Genomic DNA, 27665 nt, shown 5'->3' with positions numbered 1-27665 from the left:
TTTTAGGCTCTCCAAGTACACTTCCCTTCCCCTCTTCCTCCAGCCCTGGACTCCAGTCCCTTTCCCTTTAGTCCTTCTATGCATCAAAAGTACTACTTAGATACTCTCCTCGGAATCTTTCTGTTTCCCCAGAGAAAGAAAACTCTGCAAGCTGTGCCTGTCTCCCTGAGCTTTTATCCTCCCCAGTATTGACCTATTAATTCTTTACTGTCTTTTTAGGTCTCTGGTGCCTTTGAGCAGGTGATTTTCATATTTTGTATTGCTCTTCTGGTTGTCCTCATTAGGGTGGTTGGTCTGAATTATCTAGTTGAGCATAACTGGAAGTTAATTACCTTGAAATTAGATATTTACTGGGAACCTAAGTGAATTTACATAGTTAGGGAAGAACAGACAATCAGGAATAGAGTAGTAGATTCTAGTGATTGTTGGAGTAATAATAATGATAGATCTATTTATGGTGCAATTACTATGTATAGTGTTTTTAAAAATTTTTTTATTTGACAGAAAAATAGTGAGAGAGGGACACAAGCAGGGGGAGTGGAAGAGGGAGAAGCAGGCTTCCCGTTGAGCAAGGAGCCGGATGTGGGGCTGGGTCCCTGGAGCCTGAGATCATGACCTTAGCCAAAGGCAGACACTTAACCAACTGAGCCACCCAGGCGTCCCTGTGTATAGTGTTTTACATATATTCATTGAAACCTTGAAATGATCCCAAGAAAGGGAACTGTGGTTAGCCTTGTCTTACAGATGTAGGAACTGGGGAATGTCCGGGTAAAGTTACTTGACCAAGGTCATGAATCAGGAAGTGATGAACTGGTTCTCAAGTTCGTGCTGGCTGGTGGGACAGATGGCCAGATTTCCCTGGGGAAGGGAAAGCCCAGGTTGGCATGGGAGTACTAAACGTCTCCAGAGAAGGTTATCAGACAGTCAACATTCATTTTTTAAAATTTATTTATTTTTGTAAGGCTTTATTGTTATTCCCATTATCACACAGTATAATATTAGTTTCAGTGAAAATATGGAACGGTTCACAAATTTGTGTCATCCTCGTGCAGAGGCCATGCTAATCTTCTCTATATTGTCCCAACTTTAGTGCATGTGCTGCTGAAGCAAGCTCCTGACAGCCAACATTTAGGTAAAACATTATAGGAGGTGATTCTTAGTAATCAGAAAGTCAAGGAAACTGTCCTCAGGCCTGTAGTTTCTCCACCATCAAACCATTATCAGTAATTGTCCTAATATTAGGCCTCAAACATGTATGATCTGTCTCAGAAACCTATTTGTCAATTCTTAAAATCTTTAAAAATGTTTGAGATTCTGGGGCACCTGGTTGGCTCAGTTGGAAGAGCATGTGACTCTTTTTTTTTTTTTTTTTTAAAGATTTTATTTACTTATTTGATAGACAGAGATCACAAGTAGGCAGAGAGACAAGGCAGAGAGAGAGGAGGAAGCAGGCTCCCCGTGGAGCAGAGAGCCCGATGTGGGGCTCGATCCCAGGACCCTGGGATCATGACCTGGGCCGAAGGCAGAGGCTTTAACCCACTGAGCCACCCAGGCGCCCCGAGCATGTGACTCTTGATCTTGGGGTCATGAGTTAAAGGCCCATGTTGGGTGTAGAGATTCCAAAAAAATAAACTATAAAGGGGCGCCTGGGTGGCTCAGTTGGTTGGGCGACTGCCTCCAGCTCAGGTCATGATCCTGGAGTCCCGGGATCGAGTCCCACATCAGGCTCTCTGCTTGCCAGGGAGTCTGCTTCTCCCCCTGTCTCTTTCCTCTCATGCTCTCTCTCACTCAAATAAATGAATAAAATCTTAAAGAAAAAAAAACCTATAAAAAAAAAGACTGAGGTTCTCAATTGACTCTTTACAAATGATTATTAAAAGTGACCCTTAGTGTGTGTATGTGTTAAAGAAAAAATATATAGTCATTGTGAAAAATTTAGAAAAGACAGGTAAGGCAAAACAAAAATAAAGAAATTAACCAATTAAAGAATTTACTAATTAGATAAATAACTTATTTTTCCCACTCTTGTTTTTTAAACATCTTAATTTTTTAAAAAACTAGATTCCCCTTTATATGTTTGTAACCTGTTTTCCCCCCATTTCACGTATTGAGTAACTTTCCAGGGCATTAAGTATTTTACATCACTTTTAGTTGAATCACCCTTCATGGTTTGGGGCTTTTGAACTCCCTGCATTTTAAAAAATTTTATTATTATTTTTAGCTGATGTTACTAAAAAGTAACATGATTTAAGATAGAGCAGAACATGTGTACTACATATTGGTGCATTTGGAAAGCAATTAAAGGAAAGGAGTTATAATCACTTAGTGTTCAGTAAATGCCCCAGAACCCTTTCTGCTTGTGTCCTGGGGCCAGTACACTGAAGGGGACATCGCCTGGGCAGGGCCACCCTTCCAAGGCTTAGGAACTCTACAAGGGAGAAGTGGAGTAGGAGAAGGGTGCCAGCAGACCAGCCTGTCACAGGGTCCTCTCTGCATTCTGGCAGCTGGACTTCACCACGGAGGTCCTGCCCAGCGGGGGACAGTGTATACCTGGAAACAGCAGAGGGCTTAGAGTGCTTGCTTTCTCTTTCTTTCTCTCTCTCTCTCTTTTCTTTCTTTCTTTTTAAATATTTAATTTATTTATTAGAATCATTTGGAGGAGAGACAGAGAGAGAGGGAGAAGCAGGCTCCCCACTGAGCAGGGACCCTGATGGGGGATTCCCATTCCAGGATCCCGGGATCATGACCTGAACTGAAGGCAGACGTTTAACTGACGAAGTCACCTGGACGCCCCCAGAGCATTTTCTTCATTGGGTGTGGCTCGTCATGAAAGGGATGGCTGTCCAGGTTGGGCTGGGACTTGGTACATCTGGTTTGGCCAGTCTTCACATCTAAGAAGTCGTTCATCCCAGCCACAGCTTGCTTTCCGGCGAGCTCCACCTGGAGTGCGCAGCTGCGGTACACGCCCTTGCTCACCTTGTTGAACTTGTCGAGGGTGAAGTTAAGCGCCTGCTGTACATCCTCCTCGTTGGCGTGGTCAGCGTCCCATGTGGCTTCCACCATTGGAAACATGCTCCTGCTCATACCAGGGCCAGAGTCAGGACCAGGGTAGCCAGCAGGGTGCTCAGGGGCCCGACCATGGTGTGCTCGGAGGTGGGTGAAGCTTAGAGGGGATTGATCCTGCAGCGGCCCTCCCTACGTTTTTAAATGGACAGTATTTCATCCGCCCCCACAAGTCGCCTTCCATACCCTGAATACATAGTACTTACGCTGATACTGCAGAAGAATACTGTTTACCAGTGGTTGCGTATTTGCAGTATTGGCATTACAATTTGAATATATGATTGCGTTTTGCCCTTATTTTATAAGAATGAGTGAAAAAAATGGGAAGCAAAGTGCTTACTGTGTTGATAAAAAGCACATGGTATAGTGTATTGGTACTTACTTGGTGCTTTCTGGAGAGTCTTTGAAGTTAGATGAACACTCGGTGGGCTCAATTATGTTGGAAAAGTGAGGGAGTGTTTTTATGTATTTTATTATTCCTATTTAAAAAAAAACATGTATTTGAGAGAGAGTGCATGTGTGAGAGAGTGAGTAAGCACGGGGTGGGGGGTGGGCAGAGGAGGGATAGAGAGGGAGAAGCAGACTCCTCACAGAGCAGGGATGGGAGGCAGGGCTTGATCCCAGGACTCTGGGATCGTGACCTGAGCAGAAGGCAGATGCTAAACCAACTGAGCCACCCAGGCACCCGTATTATTACTATTTTTTTTATTTTAAGTAGCCTCCAGGCCCAGCCTGGGTCTTGAACTCATGATCCTGAGACCAAGAGTCGCATGCTTTTATGACTGAGCCAGCTAGGCACCCCTATGATGGAATGTGTTTAGATTCTGGAATCAAGTTTTCAAGGATATTTTTTGTCCTGAAAGACTGGGAGTAGTTGAGATTTGAATAAATCATTACCTTTCTCGTAGCAGAACCCCCAAATAATGTGCATATCTTTGAACTTGCCCACTTTTCCAAGAATTATATATAAAAGCAAGGATCTTCCTATTCTGTAATTTAGCTATAATTTATTGAATTCTTTCCTTTATAATTGGATATTCGTATTTCTGGTTTTTTCTAATATGCAGTGGATGTCACCTTTTTTTTTTTTTAACCATTTTAGCTATATCTTAAGTTGACATTTAAAAGAACCTTTGTAATAACTTGTTCTAAATTTGAAGACTCTCCATGGGAATTGGTTTGTTTGAAGTTCTTCATAGTCTTCATTAGCCCATATTTATTAAATTGCTATATGCAGGGCACTGTGTGACATGACAGATAACACTATAGTTGAAAGCAGCATATAGTTACCAAAATGATAAATGAAAGAAGCCTTTTATGTTGTTGGAAAAATGATACTGCTTCTCCAGTCTTTTAAAATAGATGATTTTAGTCTAGTTTATCTTTTTTAAAAAACATTTCTAGGGCTTACTTCCAGATACGTTAAATATGTCAGCGTAAAATACAAAAATTTCTCTGAATTGGACGATTGAAATTTCTTCCCCCCTCCCTTTTTTTTGGGTAAGAGAGAGATTGTGCATTCATGTGTGTTGGGGGGGGGGGGAGGGTAGAGGGAGAGAGAGAATTAAGCAGGCTTTGCGCCCAGCATGGAGCCCGACATAGGGCTCCATCTCACAACCCTGAGATCATGACCAGAGCTGAAATCAAGAGTTGGACGCTTAATCAACTGAACCACTCAAGTGCCCCATAATTTTTTTTTGGTAATATATACATAACAAAATGGTTAAAGTGGTCAGTTTTAAGTGTATAGATCAGTGGCATTAAGTACGTTCACAGTCCCCTGCAACCACCAGCATTGTCCATTTCCAGAACTTTTCAACATTGAAACAGAAACTCTGTACTCATTACACACTTAACTCCCTGTCTCCCCCCCACCTCAAACCCCCCTGGAAACCTCTCTTATGAATTTGCCAATTCTTATAAATGGTCTTAGAAACATTATACTGTTTTCAAAGTAAATGTATCAGAATGGCATTCCTTTTTAAAGCTGAATAATACTCCGTTGTGTGTATATATACCACATTCTGCTTATTCATTCCTCTGTTGATGGACATTTGGGTTGTTTTTACTCTGGCTATTGTGAATACTGTTGCTGTGAACATGGGTGTACTTGTATCTGAGTTCCTGTTTCAGTTCTTTTGGATATGTACTGAAAAGTGGAATTGCTGGTTCATATGGAAATTCTCTGTGGAGCTTTTTGGAAACTGTGAACTGTTTTCCATAGTGGTTGCTCCATTTTACATTCTCATCATCAACGTGCAAGGGTTCTAATTCCTCCACATTCTTGACACTGGATGTTTCTGGGTTTTTTTGGATAATAGCTATCCTAATGGGTTTGAGATGGTCTCTCATGGTGATTTTCATTTCCTTAAAGCTTAGTGATGTGGAGCATCTTTTCATGTTGGCCATTTTGTGTATCTTTGGAGAAGTGTTTATTCAAGTCTTACGCATTTTTGAATTGGCTTTTTGTTGTTGAGTTGTGGGAGTTCTTTATATGTTCTAAATATTCATCCCTTATGAGATCTGTGACTTGGGAATATTTTCTCCCATTCTTTGGGTTGTCTTCACTCTCTTGATAGTGTCCTTTGTACAGAAGTTTTTTATTTTGATAAAGTCCAGTTCAGCTGTTGTGTGTGTGTGTGTGTATGTGTGTGTGTCTTTGTTTTTGGTGTCATTATCTAAAGAATCATTGCCAAATAAAACGTGAAGATTGCCCTTATGTTTTCTTTCTTTCTTTCTTCCTTTTTTTTTAAGAGTTTATTTATTTGACAGAGATCACAAGTAGGCAGAGAGGCAGGCAGAGAGATGGGGGGAAGCAGGCTCCCTGCTGAGCAGAGAGCCTAATGCTGGGATCATGACCTGAGCCGAAGGCAGAGGCTTTAACCCACTGAGCCACCCAGGCGCCCCGCCCTTATGTTTTCTTATAAGATTTTTATCTTTTGGGGCAGTTGGGTGGCTCGGTTGGTTAAGTGTCTTACTTTGACTCAGCTCATAATTTCAGGGTTCTGCGATCGAGCCCCATGTCAGGCTCTACCCTCAGTTTTGTTTTTTTAGCTCTTGTGTTTAGGTCTTTGACCCATTTTGAGTTAATTCTTGTTTGTGGTTTAAAGTAAGGATCCAGCTTCATTCTTTTGCAGGTGACTGTCAAGTTTTCCCAGCAATATTTGTCAAAAAGCTTGTCCTTTCCCTATTGAATGGTCTTGGCACCCTTGTTAAAAATCATTTGGTTATACATGCAGGCGTTTGTTTCTGAGTTCTCCATTCTGTATGTCCTTTTTTAATGCTAGTACCGCACTGTTTTTATTACGATAGGTAGCTTTGTGGTAGGTTTTGAAGTCAGGAAGTTTAAGTCTTCTAACTTTGATCTTTTTTGAGAGAGTGAGGTTCCATATGAATTTTAAGATTTCTAAAAAAATTTCTGCACCAAACACTTGAGATTCTGATAGGGATTGCACTGAACTGGTAGATTACTTTGAGTAGCATTGTCATCTTAATAATAAGTCTTTAGGTCTCTAACATAAATTTCTGTAATCAGATTTTTTATAATTGACATGGGATTAATTTTAGTTTGTACTGTAACTTCTGTGTGTTAGGTGTTTGATGACTTTTAGGCTTCTGAAATTAACTGTCATCTCTACTAGCTGTGATTCCTGGTACTTAAGCACCAAATAGAGATGCAAAACCTGTGGTCAGCAGACAGCATGTGTCCTGGACTTTGTTTTATTTGGCTGTCACCATGTTGGACTTCATTGTATTTTAAATTCAAATTGAACATCACCATTTCCAGGGCGCCTGGCTGGTTCAGCCAATGGAGTATGTGACTCGATCTCAGGGTTGTGAGTTTGAGTTCCACATTGGGTGTAAAGAGCACTTTAAAAATAAAATCACCAAAAAAAACCCAAACCATTACTTCCAAATAACATGGATTTATATGTTAAAATTCCTTTCAGTTTTTGAGAAATTGGAAGATCTGGCAGTAGTGCTCAAGTAGCACCAGGCTTCCTTCAGATGGGAAGGAGACTGTGGTTTTCTTGAGGGAGGTTTAATGTGGGTTGCCATTTTTGTCTTACATTCTTGTCTGCCGCTATCACCTCGCTGTTCATCCATAGGCAGAGAGTTTTCTACCCTTTTGAAAAGAGGAGAAAGGGAAAGTTGGATTGAAATGATCTCTTGCAATAAGTATTTATTGCTCATGGCAGATTTCAAGTGACCTGAAGACTGCCTTTCATCTTTGATGAATCTTTGATGGTCTGGTTGGACCTTGCCCTATCCCCACTCCCTTTGGAAGATGATTTATGCTTAATGCTATATAAACGTTTTTCCTTATAGCAGCTCCTTTTTTTTTTTTCTTTAAAGTAATGTCTGCACGCAGTGTGGGGATCAAAGTCACGACCGAGATCAAGAGTTACATGCTGTACTGACTGGGCGAGTCAGGCACCTCTTCTTATAGCAACTCTGAAGAAAAATGAGGCTTGGTTAGATTCCTGAGAATCTACATTAATAAAATATCCTGCTGAGCTATCATTATGAAAGATTAATTTTGTGAATTGATAAAAGTCATTGAGACTGAAGATTGGTTAGTGTTGTTTTTAAACAATGTAAATAGTAATCAGGAGAGATAAAAACCAGATTAAAATGTTTTAAGTATTGATTTTGAAAGATGCAAAACCTGATAAGCTCCTAGCCAAGTTAAGCCATTACATGTGGTTTTATGTATGTATATGTAATGAGTGAAGAAGTTGAACTTGTCACAGAATAATGGAAGTGAAAGCATATTGTAGCTCTAGTGGCAGAATGGATTTCATTAAAATATCCCTATGGGAATCTGATATTATGAGAGCAGCATTTATGTCTCCAAGAAGCTATAGGAAATAGAATATAAACTTCAAGTCCCATTTGAGGTAATGATGGTTGCTTCATATACATTATTATTTTTACTTTTATTAGAGATTTTATTTATTTATTTGAGAGAGAACAAGCGAGGAAGCAGGGGAACGGGCAGAGGGAGAGGAAAGAATCACAAGCAGACTGCACACTGAACACGGAGCCTGATGCAGGCTCGATCTTAAAACTCCAAGATCATGACTTGAGCCAAAACCAAGTCAGATGCTCAACCAGCTGAGCCACCCAGGTGCCCCTTATTAAGAAGATAATACTATACCTATAGTACTTTTATCATTCTTTTTACTTGGTAATTTGTGAGGATATATTTCTTTGGATATCACATCAGTGCCATATCCAGTATTTGGGGCAGGGTTTAATGGGAGCAAATGTTTGGAAGAAAGCAGAGACAAGTGATCCGAAGGTCAATAAGGTTACATTGTTTTATACCATCATAGGTTGAGTTCATTGTTGGCCAAGTAAATTATTATGTTAAATATTACTGAGATTAACACAGGGCTTCTGTGATATTGTGTAGGCAACTAGTAGCCTTACATACTTTTGGGAATGTTTGAATCCTTACATACTTTTGGTAATTTTTTCATAGGGCCAAAGAAGTCACTTTAATCTAATAGGAACACTTGCTTACATCCTGGCATTAAGTATTAGAGATGAGTTGCAAAAATTCTTTCATTGAGCTACTTAATAGCTGTTCCCAAGAGACAAGGAGAGTGAAAGGAGAGTCATTCTGTTACACGCCAACCTGGATTGCTCAAATTTGGCTGAGGTACTAAGATACCAGGTATCACTGTACATAAATAGCTGCTTGACCTGCCAGTCTTTGAAGGGTTTAAGGTGAACTAGTTCTGATGACTTTGTAAGACTGTTTAGGAGAAAAATGAGAGATTTTTGTAGACAAAGTATGTGTGCTACACAAGTTCTCGTATGTGCTGAAAATTACCTCTGTGCGTAAATGCTGAGGAGACTGTGTGGGGGTGGTTGTGTTATGGCGCGGGTATTGTGTTAGTAGAAATAATTTTACAGTGTTTGGGTTGACATTTAGAGGCTAATCTACTAAGGACATATAAACACTTGTAGTAGAACTAGTGTTTCATACACTGGTGTGGTGGTTGTTGCTCTCAAACTATATTCAGTTTTCATTGGGTAAATTTTGAAGAACTGTTGACTTTGTGTATACATAACATACATACACATATAAGATTGTGGCTTGTAGTGATACATTAAAGAATAAAGGCTTTTTACTATTTGGTGTGACTTTTTAACTATTTGGAAATATGTAAAATCAGTTTAGCAAGATGGTTGTCAATTTTTCATCCAAAATAAAATAGTTTGGAATTTGCTGATGGTTGCCAAGCTGTCATCTGCCTTTTATTGATTTGCTTTTATCATGTGTTTGAATTAAAATTAAAATGGCATGTTATTATAAAGAGCAAGTAATTACGCTTGGTCTGGGCAATGCCTGTAAATCATCAAGGGAACTGTTGGGTTTTTAGCCCAAGGAAAGGATGGTTTGATTGCTACAGGAAAAAAAAAATGATTAGGTGGATTTTTAAGAAAATCAGCACTCAGGGGAAGGCTACAAGGGATATGGAAATGCCAGAGTTTTCCAGAAAAGTTAGCTGAATTTAGAAGTAAGGAATAAATACACTAGGAATAAGGAAGGAATAGGTACACTAAATACGTATCTTTGGGAAAGATGCCTGACTCCTTCCCTGTATTGGCTGACGCATTCATGTGTAATGAATCATCCAGGTGTGTAAACTTGAAGGAAATACCTTAAGTTTTTAGAGCCACAAAGGATACTGTAGCTTGTTCCAGGGAAGTTTTCCAGGAAAAGATGTCATCTCTCTGTACTTCCTTAGATTTAAATATTTTAAGAAGCTTCAGCCACTCTAGCCCATGAAGGAAACGCTCCAAAAGAACTTTTATGATTGAGATACTTAAGTTTATAATAGCACTTGTGTCTGCTCGTTTTTCTCTTATTTTCATAATTGTTCAGAAATAGACTCCCAGTTTACAATATTACCCCTGTAGAAACCATCACTGCCCCTTTTATTTCAGCATAACTTTTTTTTTTTTAAGATTTTATTTATTTATTTGACAGAGAGAGAGAGATCATAAGTAGGCGAGGGGCAGGCAGAGAGAGAGGGGGGAGGCAGGCTCCCTGCTGAGCAGAGAACCCGATGCGGGGCTTGATCCCAGGACCCTGAGACCATGACCTGAGCCGAAGGCAGAGGCTTAACCCACTGAGCCACCCAGGTGCCCGGGCTTAACTTTTTATTGTCATTTAGAAACCAGTCAGACAGAAGTTGGGGACCTCCTATATGACATGACAGAGTTGAAGAAGCTTTCCTTCTTTATTAGGATTATTTTGTTTACAGAATTGTCTGCCCTACCAAGTGAAGCCTCCATGCATATGAGGACTTGTGACTTGTTCATTTTATTGTCTTTAGAGCCTACTCCCTTGAAATGTTTACTGACTTAAAACAAAAATAACTGAATCAGTGATTCCTGTGGGATGTGAACATCATATCATATATGCTCTGTTCTGGTTATTTTTATAGTCTTTGGATGGCCCTTGGATTTTGTTCTGTGGTTGTCAGAAGCCTGGAAGAAGAGGGATTTGTTTGTTGATGTCTCAGTGACGGTTCCTTTCATAATTGTGGATCTAAGAAGCTTGGGGGATGAAGGAGAGTCTCCACTCTCTCCCCCACCCCCGCCCAGTTGGTTAAAATAAGAACTTTGGCTCTTGGCACTTAACCCACTTACATAACTTACACTGAATCCTCCACACACACACACCCTTGGTTTTTAATATTGAATCTCTTATAAGGAGAAATGTCTCAAGAAATGACTTCTTCCTATCTAATTCCTGTTCATTATTTTGCTTGTAACCCTTGTCTCTTTCGAACTAGTCTAGCCTTTTCAGGGAAGCTTTGTGGCTCTTAACCCATTTAAGTCTTGGCAACTTTAAGATTTCTGAAGGAACTCTCTGAGTACCTACCCCATTCTTCTGATCATTGGAAACTCTTGCTAGCCTTAGACTTCATGATGAAAGAAAGGAAAATGCATTTATATGGAATGTAAAGGTGAATGAAAAAGGTCATTTGGGTCATACCTTCTAGCACAATGTTAACTGAACATTGAGCACAGAACTGTCTCACAGAAATAAATGCAAGCCATGTATATGTAGTTAAAATTTTTCTAGTTGACATTTTTTTAAAAAATCAGAAAATAGATAGGGGAACCAGGCTGGCTTGTTCATAGAGCATGTGACTCTTGATCTCAGGGCTGTGAATTCAAGCCCCATGTTGAATGTGGAGCCTACTTTAAAAAAAAAAGGCAAAACTAGATGAAATTAGTTTGACCATTATATTTTATTTAACCCAGTATATCTCAGATATAATCATTTCAGTGTGTATAATGTTATAAAATCAACATGTAATAAAATTGAGTTACTTTGCATTTTAAAAATTTACACACTAAGTCTTTGAAGTTCTGCCTATATTTTATATTTATAGCCACATCTCAACTTGGATGGTACTCTTCATTGGAAATACTTGATTTTTATTTAGATTTCATGAAATTTACAGTTGGCAAAGTAGACATTCTCAAGTTGTTCCAGACATACACGTTTTCTAATAACTGGAGTTAAAAAAAAATCCTGTTCCTTTGATATTTGTGTCTTTGTTGACAGAACTGGTTCATATTCTTTATTTCTTCTGAAAAATATTTATTTGAGCCTTAGTTGGTTAAGCAGTCGTTATCCGCTTAGGTCATGGTCCGGGAGTCCCAGGATCGAGTACCGTGTGGGGCTCTCCGCTCAGCACGGAGTCTGCTTCTACCTCTGCCTGCCCCTCCCCCTTCTGGTGCACGTTCCGTGTGTGCTCTCTCTCTCTCATTCTTTCTCTCTCAAATAAATAAAATCTTAAAAAAAATGTTTGAAAAAAAGAGTGTGTGAGTGGCAGAGGTTGGGGGGAGGAGCAGAGGGAGAGAGGGACAAGTGGACTCCATGCTGTGTGTGGAGCTCAACTCTGGGCTTGATCCCATGAGGTCAGTGACTGGAGCTGAAATCAAGAGTTGGGTGCTTAACTGATTGAGCAACCCAGGTGCCGTTAGAATCAGTTTGACCTTGAAACAGAAGTATGTAAATTCAGAACTATTATTTAAATAAATCCACTAATTCTTATCTCAGCTCAGTACTATTAATATCAACACGAAGGAACATTGCAAATACTGAAAAGCAAGCCTAAATTTAATCCATATCAACCATCATTCTACAGATTTTTCTTGTAGTTTTTGTATCTGGTTCACATCACACTATGCTTTTAATTAAAGTCATCTGCATATTTGTGTTACAAAGTGAGTAAATTATTAATTTGTATTGTAAAATGTTTTAGTCTCTATAAAAATTTTTTTTGTACTTATGTAGCCAAGGCACAAACTTTCCTTTGAACACTGTATTCATATGCAGTGTGATAGCGATGTGATTGTTTTAGGTTTGCTAGGGCCACCATCACAAAATACCACAGACTGGGTGGTTTACATGAAGAAATTTATTTTCTCGCATATCTGCAGGCTGGAAGTCCAAGATCAGGGTGCCAGCAGGGTTGGTTTCTGCCTTTTCTCTGTGTCCTCACTTGGGCTTTCTTCTGTGTGCAGGAGGGAGAGATTGATTGATTTCTGGTGTATCTTCCTCTTCTTTTTTTAAAGATTTTATTTATTTGAGAGAGAGCGCACACATGAGCAGGAGGGAGATGGACAAGCAGACACCCCGTTGAGCAGGAAGCCTGATGTGGGGCTTGATCCCAGGACCCTGAGATCATGACCTGAGCTTAACCAACTGAGCCACCTGGTGCCTCTTTCTCCTTTTTAAATACAGTTGCCCCAGATGATCCTACCTATTCTCTGGGCTTAAAATTCTTTCAGCCTGTTATTAAATTGTAAATTCATGATTCCAGCCCACATTACCCTTTGGAGGTCCTGACCTGTATTTTTGTCTGGTAAGTATCTCCACTTTGGCCACTGTGGTGACGCTGGTGCGTTTCGAATACAGTGCATCCAGCTCTGAAGTCCACCCATCTCCAGCCCCCTCCTTCCAGCCCTTTTCAGTTCCTTTGGTTACTAGTTGCACTGCTCCCTAGTTGCCAGAATTAGAAAGTTGGCATCATTTTCATGCTTCTTTCATCTCTCTTATCCAAATCCTCTCAACATTTCTCCAGCCCCTTTCCTGCCCACTGCCCTGGTGTGTGTTCATCAGCCTTTCTCCTGGGGTAATGCAGTGGCATCCTAGCTGACCTCCTTATCTCTACCTAATCTTCCACATCACACCCTTCCACCTTCAAAAATATGCCTAGCAAGTCCTCCTCGAGTTGGAAGAGAGCCGGCGCCCAGGTTTTCTGGAGGAGAGGCTCTGAAGACTTGGCCCTTCCCCTCCCCCCAGAGCTGTTCTCTCCTGTGCCCTGCCCTGTACCTGTGTCTGCTGTAGCTCTTCTCAGATTACACTGCACTCAGTTTCCACTTCCTCACCTCTCATTCATAATGCATGTGTTAGACTGTAGTTCTGGGTTTCTCTGTGCCTGGATCCTGTCTCTAAGACTGTGAGCTCTCCAGATGCGGATCTGGAGTCTTCCTAGTTTGCCCAGTGTACTCATTGGCTAGGGCTGCTATAACAAGTCCCACAAACCGAGTGGCTGAAGGAAGAGCAATGTATTGACTGTTCTGGAGGTTAGACGTCCGAGACCAAGTTGTTGGGAGGGTAGGATGGCGCTCCCTCTGAAGGTGCTATCGGAAGGGTCTGTTGGGGTCTCTCTCCTCGCTTCTGGAGGTTCCGTGGGTCTTGGCAGCATGGCTCCAGTCTTTACATGGCTTTCTCCCTCTGTGTGTGTGTGTGTCTTTACATTTCCGTTTTTATAAGGGCATCAGTCATATTGGATTAGGGGCCCACCATTCTCCAGTATGACCTCATCTTAATTACATCTGCACTGACCTGATTTCCAGATAACATCACATGTGGGGGTAGTGGGAGTTAGGACTTCAAATATGAGTTTGGTGGGGATACATTTCAACCAGTAGTATGTTGACTATAACATAATTGTAAAGTGATCCAATGAAGTCATTTTTTTTTTTTTAAGATTTTATTTATTTGTCAGAGAGAGAAAGGCGCATACAAGCAGGGTGCGCTGCAGGCAGAGGGAGAAGCAGGCTTCCTGTTGAGCAGGAAGCCCGATGTGGGACTCGATGCCAGGACCCTGGGATCATGACCTGAGCAGAAGGCAAACGCTTAACCCACTGTGCCACCCAGGCACCCCCAGTGAAATAATCTTTGAGTAAAAGTTCAGACTTTTATTTACTTAATGGGCATTATGTTTAATCAAAAAAAGCTTATGATTTCGTTGTTCATACTTTCCTATCTCTAGTTTTCAGGTACATCCATATTTGGCAGCTTTTGAATTGTTGCACCTCAAACGATGCAAGTGGATGATTCTAGTTGTTCTGACTGTCCTGATGAGAGAGAGAATGTGGCTTAGCTTTCGATATATTTAATGTATGAATAAGCCAACAAGGATAAAGCACTGGAAAGAAATTGTGAAGATGGAAAGCAGATGGACCCTGAGTAGCAGAGTTATTAGCAGACCAGAAGGAAGTGAAATCTCAGTGCAGGGGGAGAGGCCGACTAAAAGCAAACTGATTTGCAGAACAGGACTTGACTGAGGAACAGGAAGTGTCAGGGCTTCTGAGTGGGTAGGGGAAGGGGTTGAAACTAAGTGTGAGGAATCAGCCCAGGAATGCCCCTCTCACTGTGTCATTCTCCTTCCCACCCGCGCATGGGGAGAGGACTTTTCCTGATTTACCTGGGGACAGCAGGCCCAGCAGAAGATGAGGGGCTGAGAAGTGGCGGTCTCCTTAACTGGGCCACCAGTCCGCTGACAGCCAGGCTGGTGGGTGCCAGGCAGCGAGCTTGCTGCCTTCCCCTCTGGATAGGCAACTCGTTGACTGGTCCTAACCACGTACAGAAAACTTCTAGCCAGGAGCATCTGGGTGGTTCAGTCAGTTAGTTCAGTCAGAGCTAAAGCATCTGCCTGTAGTTCGTGTCATGGTCCCAGGGTCCTGGGATCAAGCTCCCAGGTTGGGCTCCCCACTCAGCGGGAAGTCTTTGTCCCTCTCCTTCTGTCTTCTCCCCCTGTCCGCCAACTTGTGTGCTCTCTTGCTCTCACGCTGTCTCCTATAAATAATCTCTTTAAAAAAACCCCAAACTTTCTAACCAGCATTTTAGTGCCTCTTCTTAAATATTGAATCAGATGGCTTAGGAACACCAAGGAGTGCAGGAACGCCATGAACATGATCAAGAACGGAACAGATGAAGGGGGATAAAGCAACCTGAAGACAAGGCAGGGACAAATAACTTCCAATAAGTTCTTGATACTTACTTCAAGGAGCGGAGGGTATTCTGTCTGTGACATAATTTGTAGTAAAAGTAGGCAGGGAACGAGTAAGAATTCTTGAAGATGAGAAACGTGACACCAGAAATTTAAAAATATAGTAGGAATCTTTCAGAGAGAACATTAAGAACCTAGAAAGGAAAATTAAGAAAAGCAGGGGATTGATGTAGAGGCTCTGAGAAGCACGGAATTTCAGGAGGAGAACAGAGACAACATGTAGGACTGAGTGTGTCCCGGTTGACTTGGTCCGCAGAGAGCTCAGGTTGGGGAGAGAACCCCACTCACCAAAGGCACATTATGTTGAAATGTCAGAATAGCAGAGGTTGGGAAGAATCTTAGAACTTACTTTCATACAGAAAGAAACAGAGCCGCACAAAAGATTCCAAATCAGATTTCCCTTAGATTTATCAGCAGCAGTGCTGGAAGCTGGAAGATGGTAGCTTCATGCCTTAAATGTTGAGGGAAAATTGTGTCTGGCTTACAATTTAGTTCTCGTCCAAATTAGTGCTAAAGTGTGTATATAAAATAAAAATTTTGAGACCCGTCATGTTTGAAACTTCCTGCCATGCACCCTTTCTTGGGCAGCTGTCAGAGGTGCAAGCCTCTAAGCTAGGCAGTAAGTCAAGACAGGGGGAAGGACGGAGTCAGCAACAGGAGGAAGGGGAGGGAGTTTGTGATCCAAGCCCCAGGAAGGGCAGCTGTGCGCAGGTCTAGAGAATAATCGGTGTCTCTGAAATAGGAAAATGACAGGCCTAGGGGAGGCCCGTCTTTAAGAAAAATGGAATCGAAACCACTGGATCACCTCTTGCATCAGACTGCCCTGAGGGAGCTTTGCAGACCTTTCTCACAGCCTCAGAGCCGGAGTGATGAGCACCTGTGAAACCAAGCAAGTGAAAGGAAAGGTGCAGTTGCTGTCTCTAAGGGGGGAAATAGAGGCCCAAGAAAGGAACTGTAATCAAAGGACTTTTCTTTCCTATAATAGTGTAAATAGGAGTATTGATTTGATCACCAGGGCAGGGGGATGTGAGTGCGTGAACATAGGGTATGGTGGTTTCTGAGTGAAGCCCCCCCACCTTTTCTTTTTTTGAGAGAAAGAGAGGAGTGGGGAGGGGAGGGGCACAGGGAGCGGGAGGCTCTCAACCAGGCTCTGCACTGAGCCTAGAGCCCGACCAGGGCTTGATCCCACGGCCCTGAGATCCTGACCAAAACCAAAATCAAGAGTCTCATGCTTAACCGACTGAGCCACCCAGGCGCTCCTGAGTGACACCCTTTTTTTACTAGGGAGTTACTAGGTAATGTCTGGACTGAAAAGGATACAGGAATAAAGTGTGCTAGCTAGTCAGCACGTGGAGGTCAGTGGAGGAAAGGCTTGCAAGTGCAGCCTCTCAGGGGTGTGGGCCCGTTGAGGTGGGGGACTGCTCTTCTAGTACAAGCATCTGTTATGTGGCCTTTCAGCCTGTGTATGTGGATGTACTTAGCAAATTTTTTGTTGTTGTTTACAAATTGAAACTTTTTGGGGCATCTGGCTGGCTCAGATCAGGAGTATGTGACTCCTGATCTCAAGGTCATGAGTTCAAGCCCCCACGTTGGGCACAGAGCTGACTTAAAAAAAAAAAAAAGGAAGCTTGTTATACTGCATAAGTTTTTTCTTTTCATTTAATTTATCATTATAGATCTTCTTCATTGGAACTTGTATATTGTTAATCGTTTAGAAATGGCTGAGAGATGGGCTCCCTGGGTACCTTAGTTGATTAAGCATCCAACTCTTGGTTTCGGCTCAGGTCATGACCTCAGGGTCATGAGAGTGAGCCCTGCATTTGGCTCCTCTGTTGATCAAGGAGTGTGCTTGAGATTCTTAACCCCCCCCAATTTCCCTCTCCTTCTGCCCCTCCCCCACTCACATGTGCTCTCTTTCTCTAAAATAAATCTTAAAAAAATGCTGAGTCATATCTGCTAATTAATACTAGTTTAAATGTCTTGGAAAAAAACCCCAAAAGTGTGCGCTTTCAAGTCAGTTGCTTATTTGGCTCTAGATAACTACTTACTGTATCCTCGGTCCAGTTTCCAGATGTTTCCAGATACGGTGGGAAGAAAACCGTAGGAGGCCTCTCCACTTGAGGACCTCACATTCTAGCAGAAGGGACCTGCCCACAGGTGGCTTGGCAAGGGAGTTTAGATTGCTTGAGGGGAAGGGAAAACAACCAGTAGGGTGAGGACTGTCCTCAGGAAGGGCCTGCAGAGGATGCACTTTTGAGAGGAGTCTTGACGGTTGAGAATGTGCCTGCTCGGGGGAAGCACAGGGGACCGGAGTGCTCGAGGTGGAGAGCCCTGAGGTAGAGAACCCTGAGGCAGGAAAGGCCCTGCAGGGACCAGAAGGATGGTGCTAGCCCCAGGCTGGGTGATGGAGTGGTTGAATCTCTCCCGGCACAGAGGAGTGATTGATGTGTTCTGACTTGTGATGATTCAGAATGTTGGGGGGGATGGATCAGGCAGGGCAAGAGTGGACGCAGCTCCCCAGAGGCCCACCTGACAGGTGGCACAAAGTGGGGTCGTACTCCCATGGCGGGGGTGCCTTCGTGTTCGTGTGTGTTCACACCCACGCTTACTACGTCCTTTTTATTCATTCTTTTTACTTGATGCATTTATTTATGAGTTCCAGTGGCTTGAAACCAGGAAGGTTAATTAATGGTCGAGGCAGCTGAGCAGTAAACATACCGACCAGCAGCTCATACTGGCTTTATTACTTTATTTTTTAAAATTGCTGATAATTACAATAATGCACATGGGCATGGGTCCCAGACAGGAAGAATCATTGTCTGCAAGCAGATCTGGTGTGAGCTGATAATCCAGTCTGTATTTACTTTTAAATTTAAATGCTACATAAATCATAGGAAAGATGCCTTTTTGACTTGCTTTGAACTTGGGGGGAGGGTGGAGCTCTTTTGTATTTTTATAATTTTCACATTTGTTTTAATGGACATTAGAAGTTAAAGTAATTTGCTTCATCATGGTTGGTATCTGAATATGGCTTGCACCTAGTAAATGTAGTAAAGTGGTTAGCAGAAGAGCACATAGACAGTGCCATTCGTAATTTAAAATGTAATGTCCTCCCCCTCTGCTCTGTAGAAGTCATTTTGGCAAAATGTCTTATTTTCTAGTCATAAACGGATATAGGTTACTCATCTAAGGACTTCTGCCCTTTATTGACTTTCAACATTACAGAACCTCAGAAATAAAGCACCAAGCCTTTGGTTTTCATGAAAAAGTAAAAAAAATTAAGAAATTTTTAGATAAGGCCATTAATTCTTAATAATACTATCAGCTTACTATTGCTTTCATTTTATAAAAAAATTTAAAACAAAAGATAAAAATAATCATAGAATTCAGAGCACTCTTTATTGAAGAGAAGACAGCAATTCCATATCCTTATACATTCAGGTGCATGCACACACACGTGCACACCAGACCCTTATTTTTCTCATTTTTCAGGCCATTGAACACTTGTCCTGAATCTTATTAGCCCTCTAATGAGTGTTAGGGAACCTCCACTTTAAAAGGCAAATAAAAGTCATCTTACATATTAAGACGTGAATGTTTTCAGTTGCATGGATTTGTTTTTGTTTTTGTTTTTAAGGATTTTAATTTATTTGAGAGCCAGTGAGAACATGAGCCAGGGGGAGGGGCAGAGGAACAAGCAGATTCCCTGCTGAGCCGGCAGCCCATGGTGGGCCTCAGTCCCAGGACTCCGAGATCATGACCTGAGCTCTTGCCTTTCCTCGATACAGTAAAGGAAAAGAGACCTAGTGGAATCAATTTCAGATCTCTGACAATAGCTATTCATGTTTGCGGTCGAAACTTCTGGAAGTCAGCGTTTTAGCCAAAGCTGACATGTGGATAGTTTCTTAGCTTTGGTAAAATCACTAAGTTGAGTATCTATTTTAGTGAAATAGAAATAGAATATTTTAAAGGAGATGCAACTTACTATATTAGGTACATGAGATAATTGAAAAATGCTAAAATAGCGCCTAATTTTTAATGGTTATGACTTAATGCACTTGAAATAAATAATATTATAAAAGCATTTGATTAGCCAGAGGAAGCATGTTTATAATTTCTGAGAATATTGCCAGCTCTGTGCTTGGATAGCCCACAGAACACTCCCCTACCCCACAATCATTTGTATTATTTCTTCTGTTGGTTTGGTTCTTTTTTGGTATTATTTCTATCCGTGAATTAGTAGGAATGATTTAGAATGGATGTTAATTATTAATATTTAATCAATAATACTTCTGGATGTTTGTTACTTAAAATCATTTCCCTCTTTTAAGGTTTAAGAAGCATATCCCTTACACATTCCCCTGACCCTGCACACGCTATTTATTTAGCACCCTCAGTAAAGAACCAAGTAATGCTGGCCAATGAGTTCAGAGGTTAAGCCCAAGTTCACACCCATTTAGATCATCTTATATTAATACTCAAGCCTCCTGGCTTTCTGGCCTCTGCAGTTAGCATGCCTTCAACATAGGACCAGAATACGGCCTGGCTTTGGAATCCTGCAGATTCCTATTCGTGAGGAAGCCGTCTTCGTTTCCAAGCCATGGTCCTTAGGCATCGGGAGTGTCAGGAAAGTAGAGTTTTGTCTGTTGTAGTGTTAACTGTGAACCAAAGTTCAAATACTGTGGGTGTCGTTTATTATAATACCCAAAATCTGGGTAGCGCCGTATTTATGTTGCACAGAAGCGAAAACTAACACTGAGAGAGGTTATTCCGTGGGGTTGAGTAGCTAGTAAATTGAGGGGGAATATGCTCTCAAGAATACGAATCTGGAGAAATAACTTTTACATAGTGCTCTTTTGATCACAGCAGTGTCTCAGTAGTAACTGCAGATTCATCTTGACCTGGCTTCCGTGCCAGCCGGAAGCTGGACCAGGGCCAGGAAGCCAGCAACTCCCGGTGATTTTCTTCTAAATGGTGGGGCGGTATTAAATTGTTCGTGTCAACCTGAATTCCCACAGAAGAAAATGTGGTGCATTACTGCAGCCTACTTGAAGTATGTCCAGATTTAATAGGCAAAGAAGGCCTGTGCAGTCTTTGAAGCCCATTTCATGCTATCCTGGATTTGGGGAGGATGCCTAGTGCCAGGGGAGTTCAGGGGTTCTTCCCCGCACACTCGGAATTTCAGCCCCAGTGCTGCAGTCGTAGCTGGAGAGAACTGACTGTTGAGGAGCCACCGACAATGAGGTTAACCTCTGAGTGCTTGCTCTGTGGCAGGTATCAGGCTTCCTTGCTTCTGGGCAGTGTATTCATTTAATCCCCAAACTAGCCTGAGAGGTGTAGGTGTGTTAGGAGTCCCGTTTTACAAATAAAGAAATTTAAAGCCTGATAACAACGACCACCAACATTTGAAGAACTCTTTTCTATAGAACAAGCACTCTTTCCCGCACTTTGCATATCTTAACTCATTTACACATCAAAACAAGACTATGGTGAGCAGTTACTGTTGTCAGCTTCTTAGAGATGAAGAAATTGAGGGCCAGAGAGGTTAGGGGACCTGCCAAAGGTGGCACAGCTCAGTCAGTGATGGGGCTGAAATGCATTGTCTGCCACCTTGCCCTTGGGCACACCTCAGGCACTTCCCTCTGATGTCATGGGTGGAATGGGCCGAGGACGGATGGTTGGTCCATACATGTCTTCATACCTTCTGAAATCAGTTTCTTAGAGTTCCTATTATGGGCAGTTGGAAAGAAACACAGGAGCCAGTGCAGAACCTGTAAACTTGAGAATTTTAGATCCATAAATGCTATTCTTTTTTTTTTTTTTTAACGTAAAATATTTTCTGTGTTTATGTATTTTTCAATAACTTCTTTTATAGAAGACTCTTTGTTCTCATTTCGGGGACACATAACAGACCTCTCTTAAATCTTGGGACTTGGATCCTTACCAACCAGTGTAATCCAGATGAACAAATTACTGTGTTCCTATAAAAAGCCTTGGAGACAGTCTAAACCATTTTAATCTTGGAAATGATACCTCATTTATACTTTAATATTTAAAGCTCTAATAAAGCAGAGATTATTTGTATAAATTACTGCCTATGAAAATAATACCTAACAGCTGGCATACGTCAGTGGAAGAATAATGACTTTTTGCATTCAGTTTTTTGCCCTAAACCTAATTCACCAGTTTCTGATTAGAATTAAGTCCAAATATTAAAAAAAAACCCAAAACCACAGCTATGGATTTTCAGTTGATGTAATACAAACTGTCACTTTTAAGGATAGGTTTTCTCAGTTTGCTGCTAAAATTGGAAAATGCTTAACATGAATCCTGCTATTTTATTAAATAGTGGATTGAAATGTTTGAAGCTTGTTTTACATTGAAAGCTTCACTTCTTTACCGCTGATGAAGATATGCTAAAGGCTCCAAACTCTAGTCATCCTTTTGACAGTAACAAAAGTGGACTTTCATATATGTTAGGCTCTCTCCTCCCACTAGAGAGGTTTTATTATGTGTACACCTGGATTTTACTCTATTAGGATGTATGCTCATGTGTTCAGAATAGTTTGTTTTTCAGGTATTGGCTTACTCGCATCATAGCTTGCTAGTGGCCTGGCCTAGAAGTGTGTCTTCTCTTTGTGACAGATTGGAACCATGTAGCCATAGTCAAAATTAAGGCAGGTGATGAACAAGATTTTTTTTTTTTTGGTTAAAGATTTTATTTATTTATTTGACAGAGAGAGAGATCACAAGTAGGCAGAGAGGCAGGCAGAAGGGGAGTGGGAAGCAGGCTCCCCGCTGATCAGAGAACCCAATGTGGGGCTTGATCCCAAGACCCTGGGATCATGACCTGAGCCAAAGGCAGAGGCTTAACCCACTGAGCCACCCAGGCGCCCCAAGATTTTTTTTTTAACAGTTTATTTATTTATTTGACAGACTGAGCTCACAAATAGGCAGAGAGGCAGGCAGAGAGAGAGGAGGGAGTAGGCTCCCTGTGGAGCAGAGAGCTCTATCCCAGGACCCTGGGATCATGACCTGAGCCAAAGGCAGAGGCTTTAACCTACTGAGCCACCCAGGCACCCCATGAACAAGATTTTTAAAAACCCAAACCACTTTATTTTGAACTAACTTTAGAGTTTTCTCAAAGTTGCAGAAATTCTACAGAGTTCCCCTGTATGTACGCTTTCCAGACTTCCCCTAATCTTCACATCTGACACAACCATGGTGCAATTGTTAAAACTGGGAAATTAACACTATTACACAATTACTAACTGACTCAGACCTTATCCAAATAATTACTCCAGTTTTCTCACTAATGTCGTTTTCCTGCCCCAGGATCCTGTCTTGACTCCGGTGTTGAATTCACTTGTCATTTCTCCTTGGTCTTCCAAAATGGGAGAGCCCCGCCGTCTTTCTTATTGGCTCTCTTATGCAGCTCGCTTACTGCTGGTGAGGGAAGCGTCCCTGTGTTCACTGGGCAGTAATTTTTCTTCCCTTTTGTAGTCATAACAATGTTTCAGGGATACCTTGAAACGATAACTTTTTAAAAACTTTGCTCAATTAAGTAAATCTTAGGTGGAAGTTGGTGGACACAGATTTAAGTCACTTTAACTTAGGAATCATGAAATGCCAGGCAGAACTTGAACAAACAGGAATGAGTGTATAGGATCATGGCACCCTTTAATTGACTATCCTTTTGCTGATTTTTTCTTTACAAATGGAAGGTCTTTGATTACGAGTGCTGTCGCCGCCGCGCAGGTGCTAACTGGATATTACAAAGGCAAGCTTCAGTCAGTATCGATTCATACTGGTACTGTGATAACTGGCTTTCCCAGGGCCGAGCTGGAGTGCTTGCCTGCTTGTAATGGGGCAACTTCCTGTCCGAGGAAACATGATTCACTCAGTAAGGGGGATAAAACCGCCCTCTTCAGAAGATGCTCCCTCCACAGCAAGCACTTCCCCAAACCCCAGAGCCAGATGAGATTCTGAGATGAGCGCTTCAGTGAGGAAGGGAATAACGGGGCTTGCATTTCGCTTTGGACTGGGAATGCTGCGCGGGTCCTGAGCCCCTCCGTGAAAGGCCATGGGGCTGAGGTGGGCCCAGGAGCTGCGTCTCTTGAGATGATGATTAAAGGCCCTCATTTAAGTTAGGCTGAGATTTAGATTTACTTATATTTATTTATGGCTTTAAGCCACACCAGGTTTTCAACCAAGTTACTAGAAGCACTTTTTACCAAGTTGAGTTTCTGTACTTGTAAAGCTGAACTCTTTTCCATGAACCAAATTAATAAAATGGAATTTCTTATTAAGAATGAATTATTAAGTTAAATGGAAGCACTGGGCTGGGAAGCAATTGATGCAATTTGTTTTCAAAGCCTTAAAAGTGCTGCAGTGTGCATAGATCACAAGGACTGGCTTAAGTGCCAAACGGGGCATTAATTTTCTTTCGTAGAGGATTCCAGGTTCACAGGATATCAGAAGTGCTGACTTGGCAGTGCAGTCCCATTTGTAACATGTTAGATCAGGAAACAGATTGATTTATACATTGATGTAGTGGATCCAGGCCCCGTGTGTGCTTCAGAAAATGGAGGCACATTGAATAAGAGCCTTTTCAGAGGAAAGAAGTGCAGACATCAGGGAACAAAACCGATCCTGCCGTAGTCTAGGTAAAGTTGGCATCTGTTTGATCAGTTGGTTCCTAGACATGGTCCACAGAGGCTTTTTATATTTCAGATGATACCTTCCTGAGAGTCTCTTATGACCACAAGGATTAATCTTTCTGAACTCAAAAGTGAATCATGGCCGCGTATTAGCTGTCTGGAGTGATGCCAGTTACTCTCCTTTCTTGGTGGTAACCGACGTGAGGGGCTGCTGCCGCTTCGCTGCCTCTTCTGTTGCTTTAACCTCTGGCAGTTTCGAGACTCTTTAGGGAAGGCGATGCTGACCGTCTCAGCACAAAGATCAAATGCACTCATCACTGATGTATTGACCTTCGTGGTTGACCCATAAACTGAACATTTATACAGTTGGAACTCTTGCGGTCTTTTAGCCAACAGCCATAATGAGTAACATGTGGAACATAATCTTTGGCGCTGGTAAGTGGCTGCCGGCACACTTTGGACCACGCCACGTCTGTGGCTTGGGTGAGCTCACATAACTAATCAACGCTGTTCCTTACGTGATTTCATGTTTAGAATTTAAAAGGTTAGTCCTCCCTCCCCCCAGTAGTTCTGCCACACCTGAAATCCCATTTGTGTAATAGCTGCTTTTAGTGTTAAAATATACAAGGCCAGGGGCTCCTGACTGGCTCAGTCAGTGGAGTGTGTGACTCTTGATCTCAGGGTTGTAGGTTCGAGCCTCACGCTAGGGGTAGAGATTACATAAAATCTTAAAGGGATGCCTGGGTGGCTCAGTCATTTGAGTGTCAGACTTTTGATTTCAGCGCAGATCATGATCCAGGGTCGTGAGATCGAGCCCTGTGTTAGCCTCTGCTCCAAGTATGGAGCCTGCTTAAGACTCTCTCCCTCTGCCCCTTTGAAGAAGTCTTTTTAAAAATAAATAAAATATACAAAGCCATAGAGAGGCTTTAGGAATTATTGTTCCACATCTTTTAGATTTAACTGTGATGGTTTAATTATAGCAGATTTAGGAAACACTTTCCTTTCGACCTATTGTTTTGGCTTTCTTGCTTGTATTTTATCATCTCTTTCTCGATTTTCTTTATTTCTGTCTGGGCTTTTGAAGTAGGAAGGAAAGAACTTAGGGAAACACTGGGTTCGGTTGATAAAAGTGTTCCTGGGGTTTCCTTGCCTTTGTCTCGGTATTAACACATTTATGTATACCCATTTTCCTCCATATTGTAATCTAGCATTCTAGCCATAATCCTTAGATATGGCTCTCAAAAGCAGAATGGCCAATAGAAGAGGCATTTTGGTACAGGTATTGAACTCAGTGTGAGAATTAAACATATCTGTCTTGTGTATCCTTACCCCTCTTAATGATTGGTTTGAATTAATATACCATTAGAATATTGCCTATAAATAAATGTGTGTTCCTTTCCACAGGTATCCTTGAATGTTCTTTTTCTTTTTTCTAAAGATTTTATTTTTACGTAATCTCTACACCCAGCGTGGGGTCTGAACTCACAACCCTGAGATCAAGAGTCGCTTGATTCTGCTGACTGAGCCAGCCAGGTGCCCCTCTTCTCTCTTTCTTATCAGCCTGTAGCTTTATATGCAGTTATCTGGAATCCTAAGATCTGCCTTCTCCTTTAATAAATGATTAATCGTCACAGTAGGGCTACAATCAATTCCAGTTGATAAAGTTGCTAATTGTTCTCTTCTTTGGATTTAATTGAGGTGTTTTTTTCAACCCTGATTGATCTTGGTAATATTTTCAACCCAAATTAGCTTTCTCGCAGTTATCCAACAAGTGTCTGTGCTTTCTTCTCTTGTCCTGGTCGAAAGTGGGCTTATTTTAATAAGCTCCTAAGCTAAATGTGGGGAGGATGGCAAATTTTTCCTGGAGGAAAGGTCATAATGTATTCCAAAATCAGTCTCCTGATTGGAAGGACCATTAATGTCCATATCATCCATCAGCACAAATAAATGAGAGTTGCTTAGAAAATGCATATTTTCCATATATTATAAAAGTCAAAGCTACCCTTTCTGTTAATTGAAAAGCCATTTTATGTTAATTGCTCTTTTTAAAAAGAGCAACACAATAGACCATACAGTCTTTAACCCTATACACCAAGTTTTTAACATTTTATTTTCTTATGTTTTAAAGATTTCATTTATTAATTTGACAGGGACACTAGAGAGAGAGGGAACACAAGCAGGGGAGCAGGAGAGGGAGAGCAGGCTTCCCGCTGAGCAGGGAGCCCAGTGTGGGCCTTGATCCCAGGACCTTGGGATCATGACCCGAGTGGAAGGCAGCTGCCTAATGACTGAGCCACCCAGGTGCCCAGTTTTTAACATTTTAAAAAACTGTTTAATTTTTATTTTGAAAGAACTTTTACATTAGGGGAGACTGCAAAACTCCATTGTGGATGTAGCCATCAGTATTGGCATAATTCTAGGTGCTGGGATGCCTGTTTTCTCTAGAACAGGAGACTTTTTAGGACCCTTACCTGTTACAATGCCTGAATGTTATTTTTCACCGATAATTTGTGATCTGTTAGTGGCTATGATCTTTTCACAGAGAAGAGGATACTAACCAAAGAAACATAATGGGATCATTGATTATTTTTATCTAATACAAAATTGTTGATGAAATCCCTTTTAGTGTTCTGCTTCCATGAATGATACCGTCCCTCACTGAGGGATGCAAGCCATGCTTGACATCTTCCTCACCGCCCTCCCCAAACCAGTCCGTCCCCAAGTCTCGCCCCTTGTGCTGTCTCACCTCTCATACCCGTTTCTCGGCTGTACTGCCTTTATTCCAAGGTACCATATTCCCTCGGTCCCTCCTCCCTCTCGCCCTGCTCTCCCGAGTCCTCAACTCCAGCTTCCTGAGCCATCCCCTGCATATGCTTGTTCCCTTTCAGTCTCTTTGCCATCCTGCAGCCAGGAAAAAGTATCGCAGCTGCATTTTGAAAATACTAACTTTGTGCTTAAAACCTTCCAGCACCTCAGTGGTAAAGACGGAAGTCAGTTCTTGGTCCACACACTGTGTAGGCTTGTCCTTGCCTGCCTTTCTGCCCTTCTGCTTGCTCTCTGCCTCTGCTTGCTCTCCACATGGGAACCTCGCAAGCACTGCTCTTCAGGAGGCTTCCCTGACCACCTCCGTAGCCCACCCTAAGCTCAGTTGCCTTCTTGTCTGCGGCTTCAGCATTGGGTTCTTATTCTTTGTAGGACACCTAGGGATGTGATCACACTTTTCTTATGTGTGAGTATGGACTCTTGGGCTAGACTGTAAGCCCCATGAGAACAGGGACCATAACTTTTGGCTCACTCTTGGGACCTAGGCATTTAGCATGTTGCTTTGCAAACTGGCAGCTGTTCAACAAAATTTTGTTGAGTGAGGGAATTACTGGAACTTTAGCCATTCTGCACTTTTGTGGCTTCCTAATTAAGGAATGGGAAGTAGATGAGCTCATATTAGTGCAGATTGTGGTTGGGTTATAGGCTCCCAAGTTAGAAGTATCCAGGTGGGGAGTGGGGTTAGATTTTCCATTGACCTTTTGCTTTGATTGTTTAAGTCCAACAATTGTTTTTTCTGGCCTAAATCCTGGGAAAATGATTTGTTTATGAAGATAAA

At 41.8% G+C, this 27665-nt stretch overlaps 1 protein-coding gene across 4 annotated transcripts in view; it reads left to right on the top strand.

Moving 5' to 3' along the window:
• The window catches only part of APLP2 (amyloid beta precursor like protein 2), an 82014-nt gene that overhangs the window by 16385 nt on the left and 37964 nt on the right, over nucleotides 1-27665 (top strand). The window lies entirely within an intron of this gene.

Source organism: Martes martes (assembly GCF_963455335.1).
Source record: "Martes martes genome assembly, chromosome: 10".
NCBI classification, from domain to species: domain Eukaryota; kingdom Metazoa; phylum Chordata; class Mammalia; order Carnivora; family Mustelidae; genus Martes; species Martes martes.
This window is presented reverse-complemented; position numbering and strand designations above follow the sequence as displayed.